This window comes from Triturus cristatus, chromosome 10, assembly GCF_964204655.1.
Source record: "Triturus cristatus chromosome 10, aTriCri1.1, whole genome shotgun sequence".
Classification (NCBI taxonomy): Eukaryota; Metazoa; Chordata; class Amphibia; order Caudata; family Salamandridae; genus Triturus; species Triturus cristatus.
The window spans coordinates 1,033,872,885-1,033,889,049 of record NC_140593.1 but is presented as its reverse complement, the minus strand read 5'-3'; the positions used below and the strand labels follow the sequence as shown (position 1 = coordinate 1,033,889,049).

At 46.9% G+C, this 16,165-nt stretch overlaps 1 protein-coding gene across 3 annotated transcripts in view; it reads right to left on the bottom strand.

The window, feature by feature from the left end:
- Positions 1 to 16,165, bottom strand: part of LOC146796482 (acyl-coenzyme A synthetase ACSM3, mitochondrial-like) — a 441,567-nt gene that overhangs the window by 404,434 nt on the left and 20,968 nt on the right. For 2 of the 3 annotated variants that reach the window (XM_085629083.1, XM_085629084.1), the window contains exon 2: positions 765 to 839. The exons of the other annotated variant lie outside the window; for it this stretch is intronic. The gene's annotated coding sequence lies outside the window, so the exon portion shown is untranslated. The remainder of the gene's footprint in view (positions 1 to 764; positions 840 to 16,165) is intronic. 3 annotated transcript variants of the gene reach the window in all.

The following is a 16,165-nucleotide window of genomic DNA, read 5'->3' as shown; positions in this document are numbered from 1 at the left end:
TAGTTATGGTTGTAATTCATAATAGACAGATTTCTTTATTAAATATTTACGGTCCCATTAAACCTGATCCTGATTTTTGGAAAAGTGTCAAAATAGAAGTGGCTTCTATTGATAATCCTGATATAATTGTGGCAGGAGATTTTAGTCAATGGCTAGATCCTTATACTGATAGGCAATCTAAATACAAATTTCATCCTGATAAATCCCATAAATCATTCCAATCTGTCATTGCTACTCGTCCATTATTTGATGCTTGGAAAACTGGTAATCCTGACATTTGTAAATTTACGCTTTTCTCTAATGTACATCAGATCCAGAATAGATTATATTTTGGTTAATAAACCTATACTCCCCTCTATGCAGTCCTCAGAAATTGGCTCCATTTTTTTTCAGATCATGCCCTGGTTTTATCTTCTTTTGATTTCTCTCTCGCCAATTCTCAAACTGTCCTTTGGAATTTCAATAATTTTCATTCTCAAACTGTCCTTTGGAATTTCAATAATTTTCATTTATCTGTCAATAACTTTATTTATCAATGAATTGTTTAAATGTCATAAACCTAGTCACACATCCATTCATAAAACCTGGGAGGCTTTCAAGGCCTCTTTTCAAGCCTTCAATCTAGCTTATTCAGCTTATTCAGCTAAAAAGAAAAAACTAACAAATGTCCAATACAATACGTTATTACTGAAAATTAAAACATTAGAACATAATTATTTCACTTCCAAATCTTAGTTAGTCCTCCATTAATGGCTTTTTCCTACCTTTGCTGTTTAATCACTCTGTTGCTCTCCTAGGCTTTCGTCTTCGGTCCTTGGTTGCGCTGGGACGCCTCGTTGCTGAGGCAGCCATTCAAATTACAAATCCGAAAATAAATAAAATAAATAAATTAACCAATTAAAGCCAAGTCTGCCCTCAATAAACTTGCAACCATTGATGCTTGTAAAATCCTCCTTGACGTTAAATAAAAATATCATGGATGTCAAAATAAATCGGGCAAACTGTTAGCTAATTATTTAAGAATCAGATCTCAACGTAAAAACATTGGACCTATTCAGAATTAATTCAACAACAATATTGCATTTTCAGATGTTGATAACACCAACCCTTTAGAACACAACATGCATACTTTTTTGATGGAATTCCTATACTTCCTTCTTTTCTTGGCAAATATCAATAATTTAAAGCTGACATAACTCTTCAGGAGATCATAGATGCCATTAAATCCCTGAAAAAGATAAGGCCCTTCGTCCAGATGGATTTTCTGCCGAGGTAGTCGCGTCTTTTTCATCTATTTTTGCCCATAAATTACTTGAACTTTTTAATTCTTTTCTTTTGGATTCAAAAGCCACTAGATCGTTTTTAAAAGCAATATTATTATTTCTAAGCTTGACAAAGATCATACGCTTTGCAAAAACTATCACCCTATTTCATTAACTAATTATGATTGTAAAATATCTGCAAAAATGTTAGAATCCTGCCTTCAGATCATTGTTACCCTACTTGTCAAATTTCACCAATCTGGCTCTGTTAAGGGTAAACTAGCTACTGACAATGCTAGAATTTTCTATAATATTCTCACATTTGGTAGGAAATATCATTATCTCTTGCAGCGCGATCTCTTGACGCCAAAAAGGCTTTTGACCGCATCAACTGGCAATGTATGTTCACTACTCTTCATTGGTTTGGATTTGGCCCTAAATGTATTTCCTTTATAAACCTACTATACTGTGACCCTCATGACAGTGTTTTTGTTAATGGATGATGATTTTCCCCTTATTTTCATTTGCATAGACGTATACTAATTCACTTAGGCTTTTAACCGCACGCACCACAGGAAATCACGCTCACAGAATTATACTGGGCATCCTCGAAACAGGAGAAAGGATAAAAGGCCTTGGGAATATAGATCGTGTGAGCGCGAGGGAGACGCGAGGACGCCGGTTGCTCCCGGTGATTCTAGACTCAAGCCTTGCTCCCAGCTTACGGCTCCCCCCCCCCCCCGTTTCTCACATACAGCGGGGGCACCTTATCGACCCGCCGACTCGCGGAGCTGGTGGAAGCGAGGCGGGAGCTTGGCGTCAGCCTTGAGTCTCAGTCCGCCGCACGGAGGCCCTGTACAGTGCACGGATTTTGATTCTGCTTCATTCACGGAGGACACCGTGGCGCAATAAAACAGCAGCAGCAGCCTCAGCAACTTCAGCGGGCTCAGAATTGCCCAGGAGCAAGCTCCTGCCCCCGCAACAGGCAGGTACCATCGTGGAAGCAATCTGCTGATTTGATTCGATTTGCTGATCTGCAGTTTCGCCTCCCGTGGCTCCCAGCTCAACCCCCAGTTTGAGGCATTGTGCTTGGGGAGTTTTTTTCGGCCGTGTGGCAGGCGAAGGGGAGCGAGGCAACAAGGCAGCAGGGGAGCAGGCGCAGAGGTAGAACTGGCGGAGCGGAGCAGAGGCTGCATGACGGACACAGAGTTTTGGAATACAGCGGCGACTGTGAGTTGGTGAGTTGCTGTCGCATCGCATTTCGCTGTGACCTCTGTGCCTCTCGCCCCCTTTGCCCTCCTTGTCCCCCTTTCGCTCCCTTATTGAGATTGCAACTACCTACTAAAAACTCTGCTGTTTGGAGCACCCTCTCGCTGTGAAGCTACCTGTGGCCAAAGAACCCTGCTATTCTCCGCTGACACCGCTAACCCCGCTGGTCGAGTCCCTCCCGCCGCCGCAGTTTCCAGCTCCTCGCGGCCGCAGTGGGGAGGGACGCTGGAACTACAACTCCCAGCATTCCCAGGGGCGGAAGTGACATCGTCGAGCAGCGCGTCTGGAGGCGCATAAATTAAAGCATAGCCCCAGCTCCGCGGGACGCGAGCGGGACGCCGGGCGAAGCCCGGGCAAAGGGCGGGCCCTCTGTGACCGAGGTAGGCCGGGCTGGGCCCGGTCCCTTATTTCTCATTTGTATACATTGTAATTACTTGTCTGCATTCGTGCCCACTTGAGTAGAAGGGTAACTTGATGCAAGTACTGTGATAGCTATACTGCACCCTGGTCCTACCTGCTTTGCCAGGGACTGACTCAATTCCAGACTTTTATACGTTTTATATTGCTACATTTCTTTTTTATTACTGTGGAAAATGTCTAAAACTTTACGATCAGGAAGGGTAGTGGGAGAAAAACCTGCCTGGAAATTAACTACCATCCGCACAAGAAACAAGTCAGTAAACAACCCACCTTTGAAAGGACAATGTCAGTTATCTGAACTCTGGGATCTATCTGGTATAAAAAAACCTAAATGTGCGACTCTACATAATCCAGATACTAAAGCCCTGGAAGTACACGTACCAACTACCTCTGTGCCCCGATCTCCCCAGGTCCAGCAGGGGGCCCCCCAAACTATGGTAGGTGGGTCTCCCTTTCGGGACCCTACAGACGGGAAGCTGACGATTATAAGTGAGCCAGTGCACATACCATCGATCCCTCAGTTACCCATGAATGACAGGCCGGGGGATGACCTGTCTGCACTATCCATTGATTTGGAACTATGGGGACGCTACGTAAGCCCTGCTAAAGTGGAATCTCTGGAGCAATTTAAAGTTCAGAGGGGAGCCACCCCATCAGGGTTAATGCTGTATAGTAGCACCCCGTCGCTAAATAGACATGAAATATCTGACTTGCTAAACTCCTCCAAGAGCCCCGACCTCAATCTCCTTGATAATATTTGCACTGCGGAAGCACGAGAAAAGCCGATCTCTGAGTCCATGATCGCGCTGGAACAACTCCTTGCTTCAATTTTGCTGCTTCTAGGGAAATTTGTAGGCAGCTCGGACTGTATCCTTGAATCAGTTACCCAGATCCTAAAGTTATTGCTGCAGAAAGTGCCGGATGCGAGTAAGGCCTCTCCCCCTAAGCCTGAACAATCTGTATCTGAGGGGAAATTCAAAGCCATTAGAAGCGAACTAGTTAGGAAAAAAGAAGAGTCTTCCATGGTCCCTCATAAGGAGATGCCTCATACTGCAGCCTCTAACTGTATCAAGAATATAGTCCTGGAGATAGAGGAGGAGGATAAAGTCTTGCCAGGCCCCAAAACGGTTCAGGAATTATTTCCTATCTTTGTCCCGGATGGCGGAAAAGACCTCCTGGCCGACAAATCTGAGGTCAATGAAGAAAAGAGAAAATATGTTAAACAAAAAAGTACCAAAGCCAGTAAGAGGAAACCAATTCGAAAGTATAGAAAGAAGAAGCAACGGAGGATCATTTTCCAAAAATGCACAGAGACAAGGGAGAATGAAATAAGGAATGGGGAATCCTTATCCACTTCCTTAAAAGTGGACATGGATGTGAACTTAACCACTTCAACCTCAGTGGAGGAGGAAAATGAACAAGGCAGCCTGCCTTCCCAGGAAGATTTACCACAAATTGGGGGCTCTCTCCCAGGCTCTCCTTCTCGGAGTGCACTTGGAGGACCAATTTCTTATCCATCCGGGTTTTTAAACCCTTTGGCCCCCCCCTTTGTGGTAACAATTGACTCTGAAAATTCTCGCCCTCCGGCCCGGCCTGTAAGTACGTCAAAGGCCCCTGTGGATGTGCGTGTACTAGATTTTGTTCCATTATTTGATACTGACCTCTTATTAAATAGAGCCTGGCTTCTCAAGCGTTTCAGTGAGGTTGAATGTCTCTACCACATTCAGTCTAGAGACATTGAACTGGTGACTGTTGGGTGGAAGTCGGGTTTTGAGTATTCGGGTGAAATTTTATTCCCCTATCATAACAAATTTGATACTAGAACAGGCTGAAAATTTTCAACGCTTAGGTATTGATATTCTACCTATCTCTACCCCAGGCAAGCCAAACTCTTTCGATAAGCAGGGGTTGAGGGGTGGTGAGCAAAACGGGGTAACCTCTCCTCTGAGAGACCTGAAAATTTGGGTTTCCAGGGGAAAACGCTCAGTATCGCACGTGAAGCCTCTCCCACTAGTTGAGAATTCCACACTCAATGATGACAATAACCGGTGGAATTGGCTCCATAGTGCATTATCAACAAAAAATAAGGATAACCCCAAATTGTTCCACCATCTTTAACCCAGCTTTAAACATAATCTCCTGGAACGCGGCCGGATTCCATAGCAGCCCGGAGAAAATGACCTTTTTATCCACTCTGGAGGCTGATATATTGTGCATCCAGGAAACATGGTGCATAGATAGGTTAACGCCTTTAAAAGATTTTTATGTTTTGGAAGTTCCGGCTGCGCCCTCTAAGAAAGGGCATGCTAGGGGGGGGCTCGCCTGTTTACTGTCAAATAAGTTTCAATGGAGATTTTCCCATTATATTGACTCCAGTAGACTTTTCCACACAATAACATTTGAAAATATGTTCCATGACAATGTAAAATACCCCATGGTAATTTTCAATGTGTATATTCCGCCTGAGGAATGTTTTAATGATAAATTGCAGCGGGTTCTCCAGTATATGGATAAGATAAAAAATTCACCTCCTTTTCCTGTAATCTTGCTTATCGGTGATTTGAATTGTAAAGTTTCAAACGCTAGTCTAAAACTCTTCAGGGATAAAGCTAAGAAGGAAGCACATTGCATCCCCCAGACGCTCTTCCCTGAAAACTTAAGGACAAATAAAAGGGGGAAGATCTTGTTAAAAGAACTAGCGATCGGGGATGGTATTATCTTAAATGGAAGATTTCCATCTGACGTCCCCGCAAATTATACCCACAAATCCCCCTTTGGGTCATCAATTTTGGACTATGCTATCGCCAGCTACAGTCTGTTTCCCCAGATTCTTGACTTAAAGATCACACCCACGACTTTGAGCGACCACAGTATATTGTTACTATCAATTTCGCTAAATTCTATGAATACGGCATCCTGGTCGCTAAATGGCAGGGAGGCTACCTTCCACTCGACATCTGGAAGATGCTTCTGGAATAATGCTGCCATTAATGGGGTGCAGGAGCTACTGACCGATACCCTTAGGGAAATAGAAGAGTGGAACGGAAATGAAATAGTTTGTTTTGAGGAATTCATGGTAAAGATTCTATTGAATGTTAAAAAAATTGTCCCCCCTAGGAAAAAAGGAGAGGTAGTTCCTCTGACTCTCCGTAATCTGAATAGGGAATTAAACAAACTAATCCGTGCACAGTACGTTGAAAGGGTACCGGAACGTGGGAAAGATATCGCTAGGTTAAAAAGAAAGAGAAGCAGACTCAAGCTAAAAATTAAAAGGGACAGGGAGGATAAAGTATGGATTAAATTAAGGGAATCTGCTGCTTATGGTAACATTAAAGATTTTTGGGCAATAATCGGGAAAGGATGTGGTACACGCCACTCCCCTACTCCCATAGCTATACCAGAAGATCTATGGTCCTCTCATATCCGAGAATTATATGCAGGGAACGGGACCACAGGTGTGGATAACTTCATGTACGCTGCCCCTGATGACTCGGTCTTCTTTCCCTCTGAGAAGGAAATCGAGTTGGCTATAAAAAATATGCGACCCTCTGGGGCCATGGGACCGGATGAGCTTCCGATGACGGTCCTAAAACAAGACCCTTTTACCTGGAGTAAAATCTTGTACCCCCTGTTTAGGGCATGCCATCTTTCCAAACGTGTCCCTGCATCGTGGAGAGGAAGCATTCTGGTCCCTATCTTCAAAAAGGGAGCAAGGGACAGCCCCAGTAACTATCGCATGATTGCGCTCCTCGACTCCATCGGAAAGGTCTTTGCGAAATGCCTCCTGAGATCTCTTTCCGATTGGGTCGAGGAGCGCAACATCTTGCCGTTGGAACAGACTGGCTTCCGAAGGGAACATGGCACTCTGGACAACCTGACTGCCCTTCAGGTTATTACTGATAAATATGTCCAGGTGAGAGGGGGTGTTGTATACGCCGCCTTCATTGATTTCTCCACAGCGTTCGATAAAGTAGATCGGGGAACGCTGTGGAGAAAATTGGCGACGCTGGGTGTCCCTACTCCCCTGCTGGAATTGGTGCGGGCTCTGCACACTGAGACCTGGTGCAGGGTCTTAATGGGGGGCGAAAGGGGGCTGTCGGCCAAAATACCATCTCAGAATGGCCTTAAACAGGGCTGCTTATTGGCGCCCCTGTTGTTTTCCCTATACACAACTGACCTCCCTGCTGCTGTGTCCCATAGTGAGGGGATCGCACCGTTGATAGGAGGGGTGCCAATAGCCTGTCTGATGTATGCCGATGATGTGTTATTGCTTGACTTAACTCCCGTGGGTCTGGCAAATCGGCTTCAGGCTCTTCAGGACTTTGCAGGGGAGCATCATATGAAGATCAATATTAATAAAAGTAAAGTGATGTGTATTGCTGGTAGGAAGAAATGCCGCTCGACAAATTTTGGTTGGGCTATTGGAGGGCTTAGATTGGAGGTCGTAACTTGTTATACCTTTTTAGGGAAAATATTCTCGGCCAATATGAGCGAGAATCTTCATATAGAGCATTGCTCTCGCAAAGCTCTTGCCCATGGCAATGGGTTAAAGTCCCTATACCTGGCAACGGGGAAAAGACATTTTTCTAGCCTTCTAGAAGTATTTAGAGCTAAAATCCCCGCAACCATCTTGTATGGTATAGAAATAATAGAGATAAAATATTGGGACTTTTGCCACAAGACTGAGGGAAAACTCCTAAGATCCCTCTCGACTCTTAACAATGCCTGTCCACTGGCTGCCTGCAGGCTGGATTTCGGACTCAGGAGTGCCTGGGTTCAGGGGCTGTGCGCCTTAATAAGGTGGGTAGCCAGCTTAGCCAGAGCGAGAGAAGGAACCCTGCGAGTTTTACTCAAAAATGAACTTTTGGGCAATTTTAAGGAGTTCTCTAAACTTGTTAGTAATTTTAGAGGGGCTGTGAAAATCCTTAGACTGGATGAAAGCGCTCTTTTCTCCTACTCTCCCACGCAGTTAAAGCAGGTCCTTAAGGAGGCTTCGTGGGAGTATTGTTTTCTATCCGACAAAAAAACAGTTGGAGATAAAAGGAATGTGGAGCCGCTGATCTCCTCCTATAGGTTGAAACAGCCCCAACCGTATGCCCTGTGGAACTTGCCACATGGGATACGTAGGTTTTGGTTTTTATTACGTTATGACTTAATCCCTCTTAACGTGTTGCTGTCCAAATGGCATGGCACTTCACCGTTGTGCAATCTATGTAAATTAAATAACCAGGACTGTATGCATGTACTTTTGATTTGTCCTATGTTACGTAGCTTGCGCAAGCGATGGCTTAAAGTAATCTGTCTACGCCTCAGCATTGTCACTTTACAAGATTTTCTTCATGCACTTTATTGCCCACCAAATGAAATGTTCTGTGCTTATGTTTTTAACTTTTTTAAAGGATTTTTAGCTATTTATTAAATTTTCTGGAAGATTGTGCCGGCCCGGCCTTGTGGGACTGATGGCTTGCAGTGTACCTATCACGGTTCGAATACTATGTTTTTATAATTCTTGTACTTTTGATGACTGTGTTGCTTTGTCTGTATATGTTTATGTGGCCCTCTTTGAGAGCCAAAACATAATAAATAAATTTGAAATTTAAATTTGAATACTAAACACCTACCATAAAAATAAGATAATAACAATAGCTCACGGCACAACAATAGCTCACGTCACTTTCTGTTATTACTCGGTGCCTAATGGTATTCTATCGTACAGTAATGTCACTTTCCCCAGCTTCCCAGCTTAAGTGCAGCAGGCACCGGAGGCTTCAAGAGAGTGAGAGAGAGGGAGAGAGAGGGAAGGGTGAAAACGATGAGAGAGGAAGAAAAAAAGAGTGAAGAGAAGGATAGAGGGAGAATGGCGTGATGGAAAGGGGGAGTTAGTGTGTGGAGGAAAAGGGAGCAGGGCTTGTTTGAGCATTTTTGCCAGGGCTGCGTTTGGTTCCCCAGTCCGGCGCCGGTAACATACATACTCGGCCTAGAAGTGCAAGGCTGCATCCCTATTAATGCATGACATCCAGAACCACTAGACAGGCCACGGACATCCATGCTATTTTTAATTATACCGCACACTGCTTACTTATTCTGTAGATCTGCATTACAAACCCTGTGTACATTAAACCCACCGCCGACAGATGCCAGTGTTTTAGCACATTATCTGGAAATGACATCACAGCTGAAGTGCACAGACAGAAAATGTCACGACGCACCCGCTTGGTCAAATATTTATGGCATTTAAATGTGGAAGTGATTTACGACATGCAAATGAACCCTATCAATTTATCAGCCGACAAGAACCCGACGAGGGAGAGTGCAGCAATAGTGGCATCCGAAAAGCCTGACCTTTCGCAGTGAGAGTTGGATTAATGGCTTTTGAAGCAGCCGCGTGCCTCACTCCCCTTTCTTCACTCGGCATTGGCAAATTGACAATAACACTCTGCCAGTCACGAAGGGAGCCCGACTTACAGGATTCAGTTCAGCCATCAGCACGAGGGTCAGAAGAAAAGAATACAGAAGTCAAGGAAGTGACGTCTTTAATCTACGGAGTTAGGGCACGCGCACCGCTAACGCGGTATTGGCCGCGCAAACTCAACGCTTGGCATTGGGTTAATGAATTGCATATGTTATTCGTAATGCACGGGGCTTTCATTTCTGTTGTGTTAGCGTGACTATTATATTTTAACTCCTGCCACTGCAGACATGACGAGGATATGGAATCCCCGGCATAGCAGCATTATATGAACATTTTGTGAGCACATAGGGAGAAGCACATTTCATGCATTCCGAGTGAATTTACTCATATTCCGAGGGGCGCAGCCAAGGACTGTCTGACGTCATGGAATGGAAACAGCAGCTCCCCCATCCCACTTGACCCATTAAAGGCATTGTAATCAGCCCTTAATATACCTCAGTGTAATTGCGAGCACCCCATCAACACCCTGCCGTCCTCCCATCTTCCTCACACCCCCTGCCGTCACGCCCCCTCCCTGTAGTATACGGCTGGATACAGTCTAGTGTTTCCGATGCTGTTAGCCCACACTAAACACCCACCCACCACAGGTGTCACCAGTCAGGTGACCCTGATAATAAAAGGGGCCGAGCGCACGTGCTCATAGCCAGTTATCTACCATCAATCTGGTGTCTGTGTGCTGATTACTAAAGTATGTGGGCCTAGCGCCCCCACCACTGTACACTCCCCACAACAAACACTACATTTTCTTCCTGTCCAGGGCGCTGTCCCGGTCAATGCGAAAAAGGGCCGGCCCTGCACAGGTCAAAGGTAACTCAAATGCTGCAATGCATACCCCAGAAGTCGTTCCTCAAGTCGCAGGGGGGGGGGGGGCGCTGCCGGTCGGCGGTGCGGGGGGCATGAAATTGAATCGTAATGCTTTTTCAAACTTGCGTTTGCATCATTTATACAAACAATTAGTTCACATGGCCGTGGGTCCGAACCCCGTCCAGGCGGCGAGCACTCCCTCCCCGCTCCCTCCTGTTTGTTGCCATCGCTACACGCTTTTCCCTTAATTAGCACTTGACCACTTCTTGGTGCCTGAAAAGGTCGCAGTTTTATTTTCACAACAAACATTTTGGTAACAGGAAATCTTCATATTTCAAATTTCAACACTCATGGTCTTACTATAGTCCTTCAATGACCATGTTTCACTTTCATCTATTGTTCATTATTTTCTCTATTTGCATTCTGGACCCAGCCGCCTCAATTGCCTGGCAGAGGAGGGAGGGGCCCCATTCCCTGTGTTTCGATTCACGGGTCTAGGCTTCAACTTGCTACCGATTTGGAGGGTGTCCCTTTCTGGGCATGCCCGGGCTGAAAGTGCCGTCCCGCTCGTCTTGTATCCTTTCGGGGCCCTCCCTTCTCCCAGGGGTCTCTGCCGTTTGGCATCCCAAGGACCTTACTTGAGCATCTACTCTATTTTCTTGCGGCTGGGTCCTTGTCATCTTCTCCGTCTGTACCCCTGCCGTAAGGCATCCCCGGGGTCCTGCAGGAATGTCATCTCTGTTCTTTCTCTGGCGGCATGCCGCCCAATGGCTCCCCCAGTGCCCCTGCCGTGAGGCATCCTAAGGACACTGTGCGAGCCTTTCATCTATCTCCTAGTAATTTCGTTCTCTACTAGGTTCCTCGTGTCAGCTCCGCTACCCTTTCCCCCTACGGCTGCGACGCCCATATCCATAGGTGTGGGTGGGTGGGCTTCTCTTCTTCTTCTTTCGCAAGGGGGAGACTTGAAATGTGATTTTCTGGGCCGTTGGCCCCTCTTAACCTCCCCCTTGCCTACCTTGCTCGCCCCCTGATTGGGGGGAGAGCTTCCTTTGTTTGCGGGCCTATCCATGCCCTCCCCGGCCTAGCCGGGTTTCCTAATTGCGGGGGTGTGGGGGGTCCCGCCGCCGGCCGGCATTCTACCCAGGCCTCCATCGGGTCCGGCTTTGCCTTCCCCGGCCCGGGTCCTAACCCTGTCCAGGCGGCGAGCACTCCCTCCACGCTCCCCCCTGTTTGTTGCCATCGCTGCGCGCTTTTCCCTTAATTAGCACTTGACCACTTCTTGGTGCCTGAAAAGATCGCAGTTTTATTTTCACAACAAACATTTTGGTAACAGGAAATCTTCATATTTCAAATTTCAACACTCATGGTCTTACTATAGTCCTTCAATGACCATGTTTCACTTTCATATATTGTTCATTATTTTCTCTATTCGCATTCTGGACCCAGCCGCCTCAATTGCCTGGCAGAGGAGGGAGGGGCTAGACCCGTGAATCGAAACACAGGGAATGGGCCCTGTGTTTCGATTCACGGGTCTAGGCTTCAACTTGCTACCGATTTGGAGGGTGTCCCTTTCTGGGCATGCCCGGGCTGCAAGTGCCGTCCCGCTCGTCCTGTATCCTTTCGGGGCCCTCCCTTCTCCCAGGGGTCTCTGCCGTTTGGCATCCCAAGGACCTTACTTGAGCATCTACTCTATTTTCTTGCGGTTGGGTCCTTGTCATCTTCTCCGTCTGTACCCCTGCCATAAGGCATCCCCGGGGTCCTGCGGGAGTGTCATCTCTGTTCTTTCTCTGGCGGCATGCCACCCAATGGCTCCCCCCAGTGCCCCTGCCGTGAGGCATCCCAAGGACACTGTGCCAGCCTTTCATCTATCTCCTAGTAATTTCGTTCTCTACTAGGTTCCTCGTGTCAGCTCCGCCACGCTCTCTACGGTTTTTCGATTGGAGGGAGCTCCCACCTTTGCTCGGCCTACCCTCGCGACCTACTTGCAACCTCCTAGCTCGAATATGCCTACGATGTTCCGCGTGACCTTGTCTATTCCTATCCCCGTGTGGTATACCCCATCTTCCAGGTGTTACCCTGACTACTACCAGTTTATGAACCCGTGTTGCCCGACATCCACCCCTGGGCCTTGTACGCTTTTGCCCTGGTGGTGTTTAGCTCTCTTCTGGATTTTTTCTATGCCCTCTAGCTTCACCTCCTCTAACTGTGCTTAGTGTGTGGAGCAGGTATAATGGACTAGCTTTTCGTAGGTGACATTAGGGGAATTGTTTTGCCCATTTTTGCAACCAGGCTGGTTGTTTGGTGGCGTATGCCTCAGCGCAAATTGTAGGAATATGTCGTCATGCCATTGACTGTAAGCTAATGGTTATGCCTCTCACGGGCAGAGATTCCCTGCCTCAATTTGCAGAAATCCCTCCCTATGCAGAATAACTTTCCCATTTCTCGATAGAGATGCACCTGTATTCTGTCTCAAAGCACGTCTTTACTACCCTTCAGCCACTAGGAAGGAAGTGACCCCCACTTTGCGTCCGTTTACGCGGTACTTGAAGCTGTATGGTCAACACTTGCTCCTTTTACCACCTCCGCCCCGCTTTTCTCCCTAGTTCAGTTGGGCGTTCCTGAGGTTGGCCATTATGCTTCTGGGTGCCACGAGTGGTGCGTGCCCCGACGAGGCCTTGCAGGATGACCGCCCTCCCACCACCAGGCCTGTTTACTGGCGTCTGGCCTTAGCTGTGTATCTGTTCCCACGGCAATCTGGATTGTTATAGACCTAGGCGGTCTTGGTACCTTTCTGCTGTTTTTTTAGCCTTTCAGACAAGATTGGTGTATTTTTTCTTACGGAGGCCCTCCTCTAGCCGAAAAGCGGATTCCCCAGGGTCTTAACTTGACCATCGCCCTGAACATGGGTAGCTTTTGTACTGCCCTGTTCGGGTCTTGCTCTTTCCGGAGAGTCATTCCTTCATTACTGTTCTCCTAGGGCTTCTTTACCCTTGTCTTTGCCCGATTTATCCGCACGTGTTCGCCCTTCTTTGTGTAATGGGCACGTGATGTGACGTGCTCTGCCATCCTTTACTGGTGTGAGTGGTGTCGTCTCACTCGCCAGTGCATCCGAGGGAGAGTGATTGGTTATATGGGACTTCCCTGGTGCTCTAGTTCGAAACCTGCTTGTTTCGGGATTGCTTGCGTATTGTGTTGCTAAATGCCCCAATAAGTGATGGGATCAGATGGCAGTCTGGCTAAAGCATAGCTTTGTGTAGGGTGAGTGAGCTCGAGCTACCTAGCCTCTTGCTCGCCTAAGCAAAAACTGCCCGTTTGCAGTAGCTCCTGACTCATTAGCGACATGGTCATATTAGCTTATCTACCATCCTGCTTCTCTGCTATTGAAAATTTGCGCCTATGAAAACATTGGCTGCACAACAGAAACAACACAAAACGTAGTCTGCTGGGCTCGCATTGCGTCTTCATTGTTTGAAATATTGTGATTTTACAATTCGTACTGTCTGTCCCTTTTTTGTCTCTCCCCACTACATCTGGATTGTCAGTGCCCGAAGTTAAAGTGCCCGAACAGAGGCCTTGTTTCAACGATATGCTGCAGCAATGTATGCGGTGAGAGAATTGCCATGGGTGGCGCTTATGTTTTTTAAAGTAAGGCTCAGTTGGCCGCCACAAACACTTCATATGGAATAATGCTTTCAAGCATTTTTTCAGACTTTTGTGTAACTAGCAACTCAGTTGATGCTGTCCTAACTGTAGCTCCCCGATTTGCGCTAAATCCTCCCGATTTGTATTTTGTAGTTACGCATACTGTCCGGGACTCCAGGTTGCTGCAGGGCAAGTCGACGTCTTACCACAGCGGCACTTTTGCTTGACCACAAGTCTGTTTAAACCGGATTGTCAAAAGTGAAATGACCACGCTGAATAAGATGTACTGCTGGGTACATTACCCGCATTGTTCTCCCCCTGCCCCAACTGCTGCCCCAGTCAATAGTGCAGTTTTTGTTAAAGAAAGGTCTATGCTTCATATAAACAAGGCTGCGAGGAGGGAGGATAAAGTGTGGCGGGTGAAATATCAAAGCAACTAACTGTGCGTTCTCCCATTTACGCCCTGGAGTGATAAATCAGATATGCATTGTACCACATGAAGTGATTGCAGGGCTCTGTAGCTAATTCGTTCGCCACCAACTACGCGGCAGACACTGGAGCTAATGGTGTCATAAAAGTCATCATCTTGGAGAGTGTTGGCATCGACCCATCGATCTCACACGTACTAAGCCATGCCCTACTAATTGATCTACGTCCCATTTCGCTAAATAAATCATGCGTTTAAATGGCTGCAGGATAAACCCTTACAGAGGTACTTCTTATACTAATCGAACTAGGGAGAAGACAACAAGCTGACATTTTGGAGCCGGTGGTGGGACTCACACCCTTGCATTGGAGGGAACTGTCGCACCAAAGGCACTTGATGCTGCCTCTGAGCTAAAGCTTCCGGGCCCGGGCCTTTCCCGGCCCGGGCCCTAATGCGCCTCCTGTGTTGGAAAGCAGCAATCAGTTATGGGAAGCAGGATGGAGTCGCAAATAACTCTTTTCCTAATGTTGTTTTCTCTTTCGTATTATCACGGTATTGAGAATTTAATTTAGGGCAGTTACCTTAACGTGACTCGTAACCCAACCAAATAGGAGGCAAAGGTTAAAAGAAAAGAAAATTAGCAATGGCCCTTACCAAGTCTGCAGTCATAGTGCAATTCTACTTTGTATTTCAGTACAAAAGTGCCATTAGAAAAGCTTTACTGCCTGGTCCAAGCTAATATAAATGCTGCATTTAAAATGGTCACTAAGTTAACTGAGAGCCGCACAGCATTTTTGCGTCTCTGCATCGTTATAAACAAAAGCCCGCCGTCAAGGAGGGGGCCATCGTGCTAATAGGTTTTTTAATTTGCGTGACTTTGTTCAGAAAACGAATTCTTTTTTCAGCCCAGCATCCTGTGCGCCAAGGCCTAGATTGTGGGCAACGATTCCAACTTTAGTCAAATAAATTACTTTGCCTATATTTTCACTTGAAAAACAGATACATTGAAATACTAGGATGTACAGGCCTAATTGCAGTAATATTAGTTAGATGTGGCTGTGTGACAATGTCGATAATGCGTTATGTTCCCGGTTTAATTATTGTTCACGCATTTTAGTTTTGGACAGGTGCACATACAGTGAGCTGTTGTTGATTAGGTCGTGGAGGGCATGCTTGCGGAGTCAGGGCAGCACCAAAAACGGCCCTTGCTGGTTTACGCATTTAAAAAAAAAAAAATGACGGGTAACCATTTCACCCCAAGCATGCCGATGCACATGGAGGGGGTATTTGGATGTCTGACCGCTATGCTTGAATCTTTAATCATTAAAATCGGATTTGCCGCGCAGTGCATGTTTTATCCTCCCTAATCTTTAAATTAAATCCGGTCAGATTGAGACGTGGATAAACCGACCCCTACGCACGTTCCAGTCGAGCACCCTACCTTCTGCCTCTTTCCCGCTTTACCCTTCTCATTACATTTCGGGCTTCGGACCCGTGGTTACCTACTTGATCATCCTTGTTTGGGGGCTGCCGCCGCCACCCGCAGCGACCCATGAGGTTCCCTGGCCGCTGCTGTTTAGGCTTGAGCTGTCCCTGTAGCGCCGCCAGACACCGCCGTAGTGGCTGCAGGTGTTGGGCATGTGAAAGTGGCAGGGTGGAGGCTCTGCTTGCGCTGATCCCGCCGCACAACTCCCAGTGCCCGCCTCTGCAAAAAGGGGGGGGAGGAAGGCCCGGCTCGGCCCCACGATTAGCCTCTGTTTGCAGCCGCTTGAAAACCACCGGTGAAAAAGGCGGCGCATCCGGCCTGTCCGACATTTGTCGCTCTGCCGGTCCATAGTCCGTGGCAGGGTCGGACGACAGTCGGTAGGT